This window comes from Hyperolius riggenbachi, chromosome 4 (genome assembly GCF_040937935.1).
Source record: "Hyperolius riggenbachi isolate aHypRig1 chromosome 4, aHypRig1.pri, whole genome shotgun sequence".
Lineage (NCBI taxonomy): Eukaryota > Metazoa > Chordata > Amphibia > Anura > Hyperoliidae > Hyperolius > Hyperolius riggenbachi.
Genome location: NC_090649.1, coordinates 455,898,528 through 455,915,305, shown reverse-complemented (window position 1 = coordinate 455,915,305; position 16,778 = coordinate 455,898,528). Strand labels below are relative to the sequence as shown.

General features: G+C 45.2%; 1 protein-coding gene across 7 annotated transcripts in view; it reads left to right on the top strand.

Moving 5' to 3' along the window:
- Positions 1-16,778, top strand: part of ALK (ALK receptor tyrosine kinase) — a 942,963-nt gene that overhangs the window by 368,084 nt on the left and 558,101 nt on the right. The gene's annotated exons all lie outside the window — the stretch shown is intronic.

The following is a 16,778-nucleotide window of genomic DNA, read 5'->3' as shown; positions in this document are numbered from 1 at the left end:
CGAGGTGGCTTGTAAGAATCAAATCAAATCAAACGCCGTGCTAGGGACACACAGCATGTCGATAGCCGGCTGTTTACCTCTGCACTGTCACTCTCGCCGCTCCCCCGCTTCCTCTATATCGCCGCTCCCCGCCTGCGTCCCTTCCCTCAAATCAGCAGGGAGGGAAGGGACGCGGGTGTGGAGCAGCGACATAGAGGAGGCGGGGGAGCGGCGAGAGCGACAGTGTGGATGTAAACAGCCAGCTAGCGATGTCGCTAGCACGGCGTTTGATTTATGGGGGACAGCAGAGCGCAGGGGGGCCTTGGGGGACACAGTATAGCAACAGAGGCTGGGCATTATATGCAGACACATAGTTACATAGTTACATAGTTACATAGTTACTTTGGTTGAAAAAAGACATACGTCCATCGAGTTCAACCAGTACAAAGTACAACTCCAGCCTGCTCCCTCACATATCCCTGTTGATCATAAAATCCCTGGATTAACATCATTGGCATTACCTAGTAATTGTAGCCATGGATGTCATTCAACGCAAGGAAAGCATCTAAGCCCCCTTTAAATGCAGGTATAGAGTTTGCCATAACGACTTCCTGTGGCAATGCATTCCACATCTTAATCACTCTTACTGTAAAGAACCCTTTCCTAAATAAATGGCTAAAACGTTTTTCCTCCATGCGCAGATCATGTCCTCTAGTCCTTTGAGAAGGCCTAGGGACAAAAAGCTCATCCGCCAAGCTATTATATTGCCCTCTGATGTATTTATACATGTTAATTAGATCTCCTCTAAGGCGTCTTTTCTCTAGACTAAATAAACCCAGTTTATCTAACCTTTCTTGGTAAGTGAGACCTTCCATCCCACGTATCAATTTTGTTGCTCGTCTCTGCACCTGCTCTAAAACTGCAATATCTTTTTTGTAATGTGGTGCCCAGAACTGAATTCCATATTCCAGATGTGGCCTTACTAGAGAGTTAAACAGGGGCAATATTATGCTAGCATCTCGAGTTTTTATTTCCCTTTTAATGCATCCCAAAATTTTGTTAGCTTTAGCTGCAGCGGCTTGGCATTGAGTACGATTATTTAACTTGTTGTCGATGAGTACTCCTAAGTCCTTCTCCAAGTTTGATGTCCCCAACTGTATCCCATTTATTTTGTATGGTGTTAGACCATTGGTACGACCAAAATGCATGACTTTACATTTGTCAACATTGAATTTCATCTGCCATGTATGTGCCCATATAGCCATCCTATCCAGATCCTGTTGCAATATAACACTATCTTCCTTAGAGTTGATGATTCTGCACAATTTTGTATCATCTGCAAAAATAGCAACATTGCTCACTACTGTATCCACTAGGTCATTAATAAATAAATTGAAGAGCACTGGACCCAGTACAGACCCCTGTGGGACCCCACTGCTAACAGTCTCCCATTTTGAGTATGATCCATTGACCACAACTCTTTGTTTTCTGTCCATTAGCCAGTTCCCTATCCAAGCACACAGACTCTTCCCCAGTCCTTGCATCCTCATCTTTTGCACCAGACTTTTGTGGGGAACAGTGTCGAATGCCTTAGCAAAGTCTAAGTATATCACATCTACAGCATTCCCAATATCCATATTAGCATTCACTACCTCATAAAAGCTGAGCATGTTAGTCAAACAGGACCTGTCTTTAGTAAACCCATGTTGATGCTGAGAAATAAGATTATTTTCTACTACAAAGTCATGTATAGTATCTCTTAGTAACCCCTCAAATAGTTTGCATACAACTGATGTTAAGCTTACAGGTCTATAATTTCCTGGATCTGATTTTTTGCCCTTCTTAAATAATGGGAAAACGTGGGCTGTACGCCAATCCACTGGGACTCTGCCAGTTGCAAGAGAGTCACAAAAGATAAGATAAAGGGGTTTATCTATAACTGAACTTAATTCCCTTAGGACCCGAGGATGCATGCCATCCGGGCCAGGTGCCTTGTCTATTTTTAATTTATTTAGTCTTGCCTTTACTTCTTCCTGCGTTAAGTATTTAATATTACAGTTAGAAGATTGAGACTCTTCCGCCTCTGTAATTTGCAACAGTGCTGTTTCCTTTGTAAAGACAGAAGCAAAGAAAGCATTTAATAACTCTGCCTTACCTTGGTCATCCACCATTGAGTTCCCACCCTCATCCTTTAGGAGTCCTATACAGTCAACCTTTCTTTTTTTAGAGTTGATGTACTTGTAAAACTTTTTTGGGTTAGATTTGATATCCCTAGCGATTTGATTTTCAGCTTCGATCTTTGCCAGCCTAATTTCTTTTTTACAATTTTTATTGCACTCCTTATAATTGCTTAGTGCAGCCTCGGTCCCCTCCTGTTTTAGGACCTTATAGGCATTCTTTTTCCTCTTCATTTTATCTTTAACCTTTCTATTCATCCATAGAGGCCTTTTTTTATTCCTAGACATTTTGTTTCCATATGGGATATACATACTACAATATTGATTGAGAATACGTTTAAAAGCTTGCCATTTCCCTTCAGTGTCCTCCCCTTGTAGTATATTATCCCAGTTCACCAAACTTAGTGCCTGCCTGATTTGATTGAACTTTGCTTTTCTAAAATTCATAGTTTTAGTGGTCCCGCTGCCCCGTGGCCTATCAGTCACCAGATCAAACGTTATCATGTTGTGATCACTATTTCCCAAATGTTCTTGAACCTGCACATTTGATACATTATCTGGTCTATTCGAAATGATCAGATCCAGTAACGCATTCCCCCTAGTTGGTTCCGTTACCATTTGAGTCAAGTAATTGTCCTGTAGTGCTGCCAGAAATCTGCTGCTTTTACCAGAATGGGTAGCCTCAATACTCCAGTTAATGTCTGGAAAGTTGAAGTCGCCCATAACTATGACCTCATTTTTACTTGCCGCTTTTTCAATTTGCTGTAGTAATTGCAGTTCTGCAGCTTCATTAATATGAGGTGGTCTGTAGCATACCCCAATAAGCAATTGGCAACTTTTATTTCCACCATGAATATTTACCCAAACGGACTCCACATCTTCGCAATCTTCCTCCATCTCATCGTTGAGGACAGCTGTAAAAGAATTCTTAACAAAGAGACAAACCCCTCCACCTTTTTTTCCTGTTCTATCCCTCCTGAACACATTGTATCCTTTTAAATTGGCTATCCAGTCATGACTTTCATCCATCCATGTCTCGGTTATTCCCACAATGTCATAGCCTTTGTCATTCAGAATGAACTCTAGTTCATCTATTTTATTTGCAAGGCTCCGAGCATTGGTTATCATGCACTTTATATTTTTACCACCACATTTACCAATTTTGTTTACCTGAAATGGGCTACTTGAAGTTTTACCAACCTCCTTAATCTTTACACTGTCCCCACCCCCCTCTCCACCCCCCATAATGTTAGGCTCCCACTGTCTTTTTACCTTATCTTGTCTATATGTTGAGACTTTATCCTCCCGCCTCCCCCCAGATCCTAGTTTAAAATCTCCTCCAACCGTTTAGCCATCTTCTCCCCCAATGCAGCTGCACCCTCCCCATTAAGGTGCAGCCCGTCCCTGCTGTAGAACCTGCAGCCGACTGCAAAGTCTGCCCAGTTCTCCAGGAACCCAAACCCTTCCTTCCTACACCAATTTCTCAGCCACTTATTTAACTCCCTAAGCTCCCTCTGTCTCTCAGATGTAGCACGTGGCACTGGCAGTATTTCAGAGAACACCACCTTGGAGGTCCTTGCTTTAAGTTTATCTCCAAGTACCTGAAAATCATTTTTGAGGACCTTCCATCTCCCACTAACTTTGTCATTGGTGCCAATGTGTACCATGACAGCCGGGTCTTCCCCAGCCCCACCCAATAATCTGTCAATTCTTTCCGCTATATGCCGAACCCGAGCACCCGGGAGGCAACAGACTGTACGGCATTCACGGTTTCTTCGACAGATTACCCTGTCTGTGCGCCTAATAATTGAATCCCCTACCACCAGTACCTGTCTAGCCTTAGCTGCACTCCTATTCCCTTTCTCGTTACAGCAGTCTGCCCCTTGGTTGCTAAGGAGCACATCCTGCTGCAGCATTGCTACTCCAGAGTCGTCCTCACCAATATTACGCAAACAAGCATACTTATTAGTGAGGGACAACTCGGGACTAGCCTCCCTGCCACTTTTTCCCCTACCCCTTCTAACTGTGACCCAACTAGCGGCTACCTCTGCTTCTTGCTCCGGCTTTACTCCACCCGCCTCATCTTCAAGGGTTCCATCAAGTGTCTGGATCGTGAGATCCAAGCTCATCTCCATGTTGTGTATGCGTCTCAGTGTTGCGAGATGCTTATTTAGCTCTGCGACTTCCGCCTCTAACCGAGCAACACGCACACATCCAGGGCAACAGTAAACACCCTCAATCCGCAGAGGCACACAGCCTCTGTGTGCTAATAGGATTCCTACAAACCACCTCGTGTTCTCTTAAAGGCCTGGAACCCACTGCAAAACGATATCGCTAATCGCAAGCGCTAGCATTTTGTATGAGCAGTTCGTCAGTGGTTTCATGAGCGTTTTAGGAAGTGATTTTACAAAGTGTATCAATTTGCCAGCGATTGTGTAGCGATTAGTGTTTTAAAGTCTGATTGGTCCTTTCAATTCATTTTAATTTTGTTACAGTGTGTGGTAACGTTAAAACGCTAGCAAAGTCGATCCATGCAGGTCTTGATGAGCGATTACGCCAGCGTTTATATACTTTACATTGAAGCGCTCCAGTGGAAGTTGCCCCATCCATTTACATTAGCTGAGCGTTTTGGCAAACCGCTAGCGTTCTGTAACGCTCGAAAAATACTCTCAAAATCGTTCTTGTGGGTTCCAGCCCTAAAGGTCATTTCCAAGGTTAAAAAAAAATCATTTAAAAAAACCACCATAGTGAAAAAAGTAAGCAGTTAAAATCTGACAGAACTGACAAGTTTTGGACTAGTCCATCTCCTCATGGGGGTTCTCAGGGTTTTCTTTGTTTTCAATAGCATTTCTTGAACAGCAGTTTACCTGACAAATTATTTTGCATATATTCAGCAGTGTTGCACTGGGAGACATCTCAAGCTCACACCAACCTGAATTATCGCAAATTCTTTCTGTTTTAAGAAAGCAAACTTTTGTTTTCCTGCCAAAATAGTAAGATATATAAGCCAGCCTCCCTAATCACTTGCACACTGTTTTGTCAGTTAAACTTAGCAACTGCCATTCAAGAATTAGACAATTCTACCCAACGGCCCTTGTACAATTCTAGCAACTCTATTTTGTGAGTATTCTTAAAGAGGAACTGTCACGAAAATCTTAAAATGTAAAGCACATACAAATAAGAAGTACATTTCTTCCAGAGTAAAATGAGCCACAAATGACTTTTCTCCTATGTTGCTGTCACTTACAGCAGGTAGTAGAAATCTGACATTACCGACAGGTTTTGGGTTAGTCCATCTCTTCATGGGGGATTCTCAGCATGGCCTTTGTTCTTTATAAAGACAATCCCTGAAAAAGACTTATACAAAGATGCTGGACAGCCTCCCTGCTCACTGTACACTTTTTTGACAGTTGGACGCAGCAACTGCCATTCACTAAGTGCTTTTAAAAATAAAGAAAACCCTAAGAACCCCCATGAGAAGATGGGCTAGTCCAAAATCTGTTGGTAATGTCAGATTTCTACTACTTACTGTAATTGACAGCAACATAGGAGAAAAGTAATTTATGGCTCATTTAACTCAGGAAGAAACATACTTCTTATCTGTATATGTTAACGTACTGGAAAACAAAAGTTTGCTTTCTTAAAACAGAAAGAATTTGCGATAATTCAGGTTGGAGTGAGCTTGAGATGTCTCCCAGTGCATCACTGCCGAATATATGCAAATTAACCATTGTTGCCCTTAGAAGCTAAACACACCTCCAGATCCACTGGAACATGTACTGGTAGTCCCCGACTTACGATTGCCCGACTTACGAATGACCCGCCGATACGAATGGCATGGATTCTGTGTTTCCATAGAAACAAGTCAAACACTTTTTTTTTTCAAATTGGACTTATAGTTTTTGAGAAAATCGATTTTAAAAAAATTCAAAGAAAAAATCGCTTTTACACTTGTAGAAGGTGCAGAGGTGACACAGAGGGGGACACTGGAGGCACAGAGGAGGTACAGGGGACAGAGATGGCACAATGTTCCAACTTGAGAACAGATTCAGGTTAAGAACGAACCTACAGTCACTATCTCGTTTGTTAACCGGGGACTACCTGTATTTTAAATTTTAATATTTTCGCGACAGAGGTCCTTTACGCAGTACGCTCCGGTCCATGTGGCGGTGATTGACATCGCCGCAGGTGCAGTACAGGCCGACCTCTAGGTCGGCTTGTCGTCATCGCCGGGGACCGGGAGGCAGCGGCGGTGAATGGCTGATGGCGGAGCTGCGGCGAGGGACATGCTGGGAGATTGGGGCTGGATGAAGCCCCGGGTAAGTAGCACTTATTTTCTTTTAAAAGCCTGATAACTTCTTTAAGGACCACAGGCGCCTGGTCCCACAGTGACCAGGCGATTTTTTTTGCAATTCAGTGCTCTGCAGCTTTAATAACTTGCTGCAGAGCCGAACAATTTAACACACAAATTAATTACACCCCCAGAACCCCCACCCCCCCCCTCCCCTTTTCTACCCAACAACACAGCTTTCTGTTGTTGGGCTCTGATCGCTGCTGCAGGGCTTTGTTTGTTTTTATTTATTTTTTTATATAAATGTAACTTTTTTTTTATTTATTTCCCCTAATCCCTCCATCCATCCCCCCGATGGCCAATCAGAGCGATCCTCTTTCAAAGTCATCAACCTATGAAAGGGGATCGTGATCGGAGCCTCTCCAGTTGACAGCCAAGTGACACGGCTGTCCCCACTACAGCACTGTCTTACAATGCAGCACTCTACAATGTAAATAGACAGCGGTTTTCCCGTCTAACAGTCTGCTAGCAGCGCTGGACTGGTAGACTTCCATCACTCAAGCGGGGATGCGCTCACGATCCCCTGCAAACCACTCCCCCAGGACTTGATGCTGATCGGCGTTATACGATCCTGGGGGAGCCACCTAGCCGCTGACTTTCGGCGTTAGGTGGTCGTAAGGCAACAAGACAGAAGCTGTCACTTCCATGCCTAGAAATTAACTCTTTCAGGCAGCAAAATAAATCAAGTAAAACACAGTACATACACGTTTATCTAATAATGTCACATGTCGCCTCGGTGCACTTTAAACCTACTTTCATTATTTTTCAATTAACACACTACACTGTACTCGGCGCCTAGTCTCTCCATTTTGTTTCTGGTTAGTCCCCGGCAAGTCTATTGCTCCACCTGAGAATACCCTCCCGAATCGTCAAGAATCACCATAGCAGTCTCGTATCCATCAAGTTCTCAGGTAGGCCTATGATTTCGAGCATTTCTAAGTCATTCAGAACCATTAGAAATCTTTGACGTTTCTATTTGTTTTGTATCTTCCAAATTATTCAGCAAGTCACAAAATGTGTCATTTTTTTTCCATCCCTCGCTGTTCCCATCAAAACATGCCGAGAGAAAAACTATTCCGTAATGAGAAAAACTTTCCTCAGCCTCCCCAAACCCCTGAGCCCGGAGGTAGTCAATCTCCCACGGCGGCACACTTATCATTTTAGCTGAGTTAGTAAAGTTTTCCGTCTTCCTTCTGCATGGCTGCCGCCAGCGTCCGGACATTTTAATATGTCTCCATGAAGCTGAGGAAGCCAAACTTATGAGCTATCGCCAGAAATATTTGAGGAAAACAAAGTGATGCTGTGCTATTAAAGCGCTCGGTGTGCCGTAGTAAGTGGCAGTGTACGCTCACCGTGCACCCCGTGGAGTACAGCTGCACGTTCAGATCGTTGTCTAATTATCCAATCATGTGACAGCAGTACAGTACATAAAATCATGCAGATACAGGTCACAAATTAGGGTTAATCTTAACATCATATGCTTGAATAGGTGGTGGGGGAGGGGGGAGGGGGCAGAGATAAGATGTCAGTAATTTTGACCATGGCATGATTGTTGGTGCCGGACAGGCAGATGGAGTAACCTTGAAAGTGCTGATCACCTGGTATTTGGCATTGGTGGTTTGGGCACTTTGTTTTTGTATGTAAAGGGGCACTAGGGCGAAAAATTGTGAAATTTAAAATATGTGCAAACATAGACAAATAAGAGGTACGTTTTTTTCCAGAGTAAAATAAGCCATAAATTACTTTTTTCCTATGCTGCTGTCACAGTAAGTAGTAGAAATCTGACAGAAGCGACAGGTTTTGGACTAGCCCATCTACTCATAGGGGGTTCTCAGGGTTTTCTTCATTTTGAAATGCACTTAGGCCTGGTGCACACCAAAACCCGCTAGCAGATCCGCTAAAGTTAGCAGATTTTGAAACGCTTTTTAAAATTTTTCTTCAGCGTTTCACCTAGCATTTTGCGGTTTTTTGTAGCGGTTTTGGTGTAGTAGATTTCATATATTGTTACAGTAAAGCTGTTACTGAACAGCTTCTGTAACAAAAACGCCGGCAAAACCGCTCTGAACTGCCGTTTTTCAGAGCGGTTTGCGTTTTTCCTATACTTTGCATTGGAGGCAGAAACGCCTCCGCAATCCAAAAAATGCCTCACCCCGGGAGTATGTGTTACTCCGGCCAACTGCCAAAATAGTGTGCAGCAAGCAGGGAGGCTGGGCACCATCTTTGTATAAATGTTTTTCAGGGAATGTCTTTATCAAGAATAAAGGCCATGCTGAGAATTCCCTATGGAGAGATGGACTAGCCCAAAATCTGCTGGTAATGTCAGATTTCTACAACCTACTGTAAGTGACAGCAACATAGGAGAAAAGTAATTTACAGCTCATTTTACTCTGGAAGAAACATACTTCTTATTTGTATGTGTTTTACATTTTAAGATTTTTGCAACAGTTCCTCTTTAAGTACTTATAGTACCACTGTTGTCTTCTGGATCATCTTGACCTAATAAAGGGAGGTTCTGCCCAGTGTTAGTATAGTGTTCCTAATAAAGCAAGGCCATAGCATACGTACTGCATGTACGCGTTGCTGGTGAGTTGGGAGCTGGGAGAGCCGAGTGACTGCTCTCCATTAGAGTTGGGCCGAACGGTTCGCCTGCGAACGGTTCCATGCGAACTTCAGTGGTTCGCGTTCGCGTCCCGCAGGCGAACCTTTGCGAAAGTTCGGTTCGCCCCATAATGCACATGGAGGGTCAACTTTGACCCTCTACATCACAGTCAGCAGGCCCAGTGTAGCCAATTAGGCTTCACTAGCCCCTGGAGCCCCACCCCCCCTTATATAAGGCAGGCAGCGGTGGCCATTACGGTCACTCGTGTGCTGCCTGCGTTAGTGAGAGTAGGGCGAGCTGCTGCAGACTGTCTCTCAGGGAAAGATTAGTTAGGCTTAACTTGTTCCTGTCTGGCTGCATACCTGTTCTGTGAACCCACCACTGCATACCTGTTCTGTGAACCCACCACTGCATACCTGTGCTGTGAACCCACCACTGCATACCTGTTCTGTGAACCCACCACTGCATACCTGTGCTGTGAACCCACCACTGCATACCTGTTCAGTGAACCCACCACTGCATACCTGTTCAGTGAACCCACCACTGCATACCTGTGCTGTGAACCCACCACTGCATACCTGTTCAGTGAACCTGCCACTGCATACCTGTTCTGTGAACCCACCACTGCATACCTGTTCAGTGAACCCACCACTGCATACCTGTTCAGTGAACCTGCCACTGCATACCTGTTCTGTGAACCCACCACTGCATACCTGTTCAGTGAACCCACCACTGCATACCTGTGCTGTGAACCCACCACTGCATACCTGTTCTGTGAACCCACCACTGCATACCTGTTCAGTGAACCCACCACTGCATACCTGTGCTGTGAACCCACCACTGCATACCTGTTCTGTGAACCCACCACTGCATACCTGTTCTGTGAACCCGCCACTGCATACCTGTTGTGTTCAGTGAACCCGCCACTGCATACCTGTTCTGTTCAGTGGACCCGCCACTGTATACCTGTTTAGTGACCCCGCCACTGCATACCTGTTGTGTTCAGTGAACCTGCCACTGCATACCTGTTCTGTGAACCCGCCACTGTATACCTGTTCTGTTCAATGAACCCGCCACTGCATACCTGTTCTGTTCAGTGGACCCGCCACTGTATACCTGTTCAGTGAACCCACCACTGCATACCTGTTGTGTTCAGTGAACCTGCCACTGCATACCTGTTCTGTGAACCCGCCACTGTATACCTGTTCTGTTCAGTGAACCCGCCACTGCATACCTGTTCTGTTCAGTGAACCCGCCACTGCATACATGTTCTGTTCAGTGAACCCGCCACTGTATACTTGTACTGTTTAGTGAACCCGCCACTGCATACCTGTTGTGTTCAGTGTTGTGTTGTTGTGTTCAGCATACCTGTTGTGTTTCCTCAACACCTGCGGCAGCACAGAGGGGGGAGGAGGAGGAAGAAGAGAAGTCGTGTGCAGAAGACGAGTCAGACTCAGAGGATGATGAGCAAGGTGTTTCTTTGGTGGAGGAGGAGGAGGAGGGGACAGCGGCAGGAGAACAACCGCAGCAGGCGTCGCAAGGGGCTTGTGCTGCTCAACCTTCCCGTGGTATTGTTCGCGGCTGGGGGGAGGAGGTTGACTTACCTGACGTCACTGAGGAAGAGCAAGAGGAGATGGAGGGTACTGGATCCGACTTTGTGCAGATGTCGTCTTTTATGCTGTCCTGCCTGTTGAGGGACCCCCGTATAAAAAAACCTCAAGGGGAATGAGCTGTACTGGGTGGCCACACTACTAGACCCTCGGTACAGGCACAAAGTGGCGGACCTGTTACCAACTCACCGGAAGGTGGAAAGGATGCAGCACATGCAGAACCAGCTGTCAACTATGCTTTACAATGCCTTTAAGGGTGATGTGACAGCACAACGCCAGCAAGGTACCACTGCCACTAATCCTCCTCCCGTGTCCACGCAGTCAAAGACAGGACGCTCCAGCGATCTCATGGTGATGTCGGACATGCGGACGTTCTTTAGTCCAACGCCTCGCCGTAGCCCTTCCGGATCCACCCTCCACCAACGCCTGGAACGGCAGGTAGCCGACTACCTGGCCTTAAGTGTGGATGTAGACACTGCTGTGAACAGCGATGAGGAACCCTTGAACTACTGGGTGCGCAGGCTTGACCTGTGGCCAGAGCTGTCCCAATTTGCCATCCAACTTCTCTCCTGCCCTGCCGCAAGCGTCCTGTCAGAAAGGACCTTCAGCGCAGCTGGAGGCATTGTCACAGAGAAGAGAAGTCGCCTAAGTCACAAAAGTGTTAAGTACCTCACCTTTATCAAAATGAATGAGGCATGGATCCCGGAGGGCTGCTGCCCGCCCCAAGACTAAGTCAGTCCCCGCACACACAGCATCTCTGCCTGCACGCCGTATGACTGGCTGCCTGGCCTGCCCCAAGAAGACTAAGTCGCTCCCAGTCCCTCCACACAGCATGTCTGCCTGCAGGCCGCTTGACTACCTTCTCCGCCACCACCAACAGGGTCCGGGACTCCAGGCGGATTGCTGAATTTTTTAGGCCGCTGCTAGCAGCGGCCGCTGTAATAATTTTTCTGGTGCGTGTACATGACTGGCTGCACTGCGGGCAGCTGCAACAACAAAAGAAAAGGCATGTACATGCGCCCATTCCCCTTCGTGATCATTACCTTGCCGTGGTGAAGGGGCTTGCGTATCACAATGAAGCAATGACCGGCGCCTAGATGAGTGTCTCGGGGGGCACACAAAAGATAATAAGGTCGTTGCTTCATTGTGGTCAGACCAAATTTGATCAGCTGGACAGTCACTGTTCTGTCATTCACCTACATCAGCCAGGCGACCATATGGGCTGTAAAGCCACCAAAACCTGCACTCTCGCCATGGTGCGCACCAGTCCAGCACGGCCGTCACTACACAAACAGCTGTTTGCGGTGCGTTACACGGTGAGTTTGGTGTGTCAGTGTGAAGCAGTACCTTAATTACACTCCCTGATTGATGTATACACATGCAAGATGTTTTAAAGCACTTTAGGCCTGTCATTTAGCATTCAATGTGATTTCTGCCCTTAAAACGCTGCTTTGCGTCAAATCCAGATTTTTCCTGGGGACTTTTGGCGTGTATCCCACTCCGCCATGCCCCCCTCCAGGTGTTAGACCCCTTGAAACATCTTTTCCATCACTTTTGTGGCCAGCATAATTCTTTTTTTTTTTTCAAAGTTCGCATCCCCATTGAAGTCTATTGCGGTTCGCGAACTTTAACGCGAACCGAACCTTCCGCGGAAGTTCGCGAACCAGGGTCTCGAACCTAAAATCGGAGGTTCGGCCCAACTCTACTCTCCATGCTGCCGCTAAACTCCCCAACGGCGTTATACTATCCCCCCTCCCAGTTGTCGCAATTCGAATGAGAGATGTAATTCGGGGTCTGGCAGCCACAGGAGCCCCGAATTACCCCTACGTGCCCCTCACAGCATAACATAGCTGTTTTGGGACACCTGGGGTTTCGGTGCCCAGCCATACCTAGCCATAACGCAGGCACACAGCGCATGTCAAGTTTTACCACCATGCAGGCAACAATTTCGCATTGGTGCCACCATCTGTGCAAAGCACTAATTATTGACACAATCACACCACTGGCACAGCACCCTAGGCAGGCCTTTAAATCAGTGGCCCAATTGTGGCACAACCTCTGCAACCCCTGTTGTTCCACCACTGATCAGAGGGACCGTGGATTGGGAGGGGGCTGCTGCATGTAGAGAAAAGCCGCAAGAAAGGTCGCCCAGGCAGGGGCAAACCCAGGATTTTCAAGGGGGGGTTCCTGAAAGGTCTCCCTCAGTCACACACATTACAGTATATTAATATGGTTGAATATCATGTTGGGTACACATAGTGTAATTTCCTATCTGACTGACAGGATCTGAAAATTATTTCCTAAATGTCCGATCTGCACCTGACCGACAAGCGGATTGATCAGGAGCAGTTTGGATACAGATAATAATGAGGACAGCCGACATTGGTAATGAAGGTCAGAGTGAAGCATTCAAACAGCAGGGCACAGGGCTGTGCTCATACCTGACTCTGTTAAAGAAAACCTGAACTGAAAATGAAAAGTCAAAATAAGCATACACAAGTCATACTTACCTTCCATGTAGTCTACTCCTCAGTGTCTTTCTCCTCTCCTGCGTCCTGTTTGTTCACTGTGATCAAGGGAATTTTCCGTCCTCCATTTTGAAAATGGCCATTACCCATAACAGCTTTCTGGTCAGCACACAGTTAAACTGTAACATCGCCCACTTGAGCCATAGGGAGACATGGCCATTACCTGGTACATCAGTTTTCCTCTCAGCTATAACTGACAGCAACTGATATTTTACTGACAGCAACTGATATATTTCAGATCTGACAAAATGTTGTCAGAACTGGAAGGGATTATTGTCAGAAGAAAATGGTGAGCTTCTGAGAGGAACTGATGGCAAGGTAACTATGCAATGTTCATTTGAAGTTACCTCATGTGTTTATTTTAAATATTTTTACTCAGTACAGGTTCTCTTTAAGTTCCCCAGAGCTGCTCCATGCTCTGCAAACTACATCCAAACTGTCAACTGAAATCAGGAAAGAAGCTGTGAGCTGCAGGATACCTGCAGATATTCTGTTTCAACTTGTGCCTCTCCCCAGACACTGCACCGGCCCTGATCTGAGAGGGATTCTGGGCAGCTGTAATCCCCCCTGCGTTGGCCTATGCTAGGGAGTCGGGACAGAAAAAGTATAACTTCTTAACTCCTGTAGAAGGGAACATGGCAGACATTATACTGTTGGTGAATGAGGAGTATTTTGCACCTGTAGACCTTTTGGTTTTCCACTTCTTCTATAAAGCATACCTGTATGAGTGGAATCCAGCTACAATTATCCAGGACATGAAACATGAAAAAAAGCTAATTTGATGCTGAAAATTATGAATTTATAATGAGCAAAGCAAATTAGGGAGCAGATGTTACATAATTATTCTCCATTTCAGGGTCCCGGCAAGGTGAGACCCCCTAATGAGAGCATATGTTTCACGTGAGGAGCTGCTGAAGGATGGCACTTCTGACAGGGACACAACTTCGAGGAGACACCTGGGCAATCCTCATTAGCTGAGGAAATGATGTGTAATAATTCTGGAGATTGAAATGGCTGCTTTGCTCTCTGTGGTTAGGATGAATGTTCAGCAATGCTGGATTTTAGAGGCAATCTGACCCTTGTGGAAGAGCAGCAAGGAAGGTCAAACTCAGGGCAGGGTCAGCCTGGTGGCGTAATGGTTAGTGCTCTCGGTTTGTAGCACTGGGTCCCCGGTTCAAATCCCAGCCAGGGTACTATCTTCAAAGAGTTTGTATGTTCTCCACATGTCTGCATGGGTTTCCTCCAGGCACTCTGGTTTCCTCCCAATAACATACAGATAAGTTGATTGGCTTCCCCTTAAATTGGCCCAAGACTGATTCATACACTACACGATACATACATGGACATATGACTATGGTAGGGAATAGATTGAGGGACTGTGAGGGACAGTTAAGTAGTGAAAATGTCACTTAATCGTAATTTTGCATTGTAATTCGCAATTACAATGCGAAATTGTATTGCGAAATTTCTGAAAAAATACTGTTTGTAGATGTAATCAGAAAAACAAAAGTTTGCTTTCCTAAAACAGAAAGAATTTACGATAATTCAGGTTGGAGTGAGCTTGAGATGTCTCCCAGAGCAACACTGCTGAATATATGCAAATTAACCATTGTACCCTTAGAAGCTAAACACACCTCCAGAACCGCTGGAATGCAATGATGTGTCAGCTTGTTAATGTGTACAGAGCCATAATAATCCAACATGCATACAGACTGTTTCGGATTGTTTGATCCTCATCAGTGCATGGCATGGATTAATTTGGCTCTATGGAGTAGGGCTTGTGAATCCGAGAGGCACAGACTAGCCGCGGGAATTATACCGCCAGGGGGGTTAATAGCAAAGCCGCTTTACTGTACATGCCATTGTCACCAAGATTGCTACGTATGTTAACCTCCTTGCCAGTAACCCCAATATACGGTCGGGGTGGGAAACCGCAGCTCAGAGCGGTAGCCCTGATCTACATTCGGGGTTGCCGCCGGAGGTTCTTTGCAGAGCAATTCGTGCAGCGGGCGTTTTAACTCACCTTCGGGGGGGATCCCAACGTTGGCCGCCATTCTTCTTCCTCTCCTCCGAGGCTCTGCTTCCCCCTGGTGAGATCGCCGTCTGTCGTCATGACGATAGCCGGAAATCTCACTTTAGGGTTACAGCGCCACCCAGACGACGGAGGGAAAACTGCAGCGCTGGAGCCCAGGGAGGTGAGTAATGCTAGGTACACACCATACAATTTTCTGTTAGATTCTTCTGTTAGATTTACCTACAACATGGGAAAAAGCTATCTGGCAGGTAAATCTAAGAGAAAATCTAACAGAAAATTGTATGGTGTGTACCTAGCATAAGTGCTGGGGCTGCTGCAGACTCTCTGCTGGTATGATTTTTTCATGATTTTACGGTCTAAAAGCACATAAAAAAATTGTACCGCTTTTAGACACTAAAATCAGGATCATACCGCCTATGAGAATAAGGAGAATTTTTTAAAAGGACCTTGTAGTTTTTGAGAAAATCGATTTTAAAAAATGAACTCAGAAAAATTTCAATTCAAAAAACATTTTTCCTTAGCATTTTTTTAAATCGAATTTTTCAAAAGCTACTAAGTATTTTTGAGAATTTTTTTTAATGCATTCCCACTCTTTTCCTTTACATGTGCAGCAATTTTGGTGGCAATAGCATGTATGGGGGTTTTGCTATTAACCGCTAATATTAGTTTTTCTATGGCTAAAAATATTAGAGGCAGAGGATCAGCAGGACTCAGCCAGGCAACTGGTATTGTTAAAAAGGAAATAAATATGGCAGCCTCCATATCCCTCTCAACTCAGGTTCCCTTTAAAAACTACTGTAGAATTATCTGAATTATGACAGGTCCCCTTTAAAATACAACAATCTTGAAACAGAATTACAGGAATATTTTTTTTTGTTACAAGGAAAGATGTGTTTTAATGAGGCACCTATGGAGCCATAGCGTTCTCTCTGCATTATAAATGTAGACAAAGGTTTCGCTCTAATCTCTACATCTATTTTTAATATGCAGAAGCGCAGGAGAGATTGTTAACAATGTACTCCGGTCAATGGCAGTGATAGGTGCATAAATCCCACATTTGTCTCCTATTGCCTTGTTATTATCATATAAATCACCTCGTCCAATCTCCTCTGTGTCTCCATCCGTCTGCATCAGAGGCTCCGATGGATCAAGACGTGACCTTACAAGCAGAAGGTCGAGATAATGTTATAGCGTCCCCTGTCATCCGCATTTAATGGCAGTTTAGGAGGTCGGCGAGTTCTCGAAGTCACGGACCTGTGACAATAAATCAGTGACCCTAAAAAACGTAAGTGGGACTTCCTAGCATAAGGCTGACAGTGACATTAATAATCCTCTGATTTTATGGTAATGCTACAGTCAGGGTTTTTTTCCTCTTTTTTATGGAGAGAAATAGGGATGTTTAAAAGTCATATTGACCCCAGGAATATTTAAAAAAGAAAAATGATTTCAAAGATATCTGTACTTACTCACACTCATCCGCTCCCAGGGGATCTCTTTTT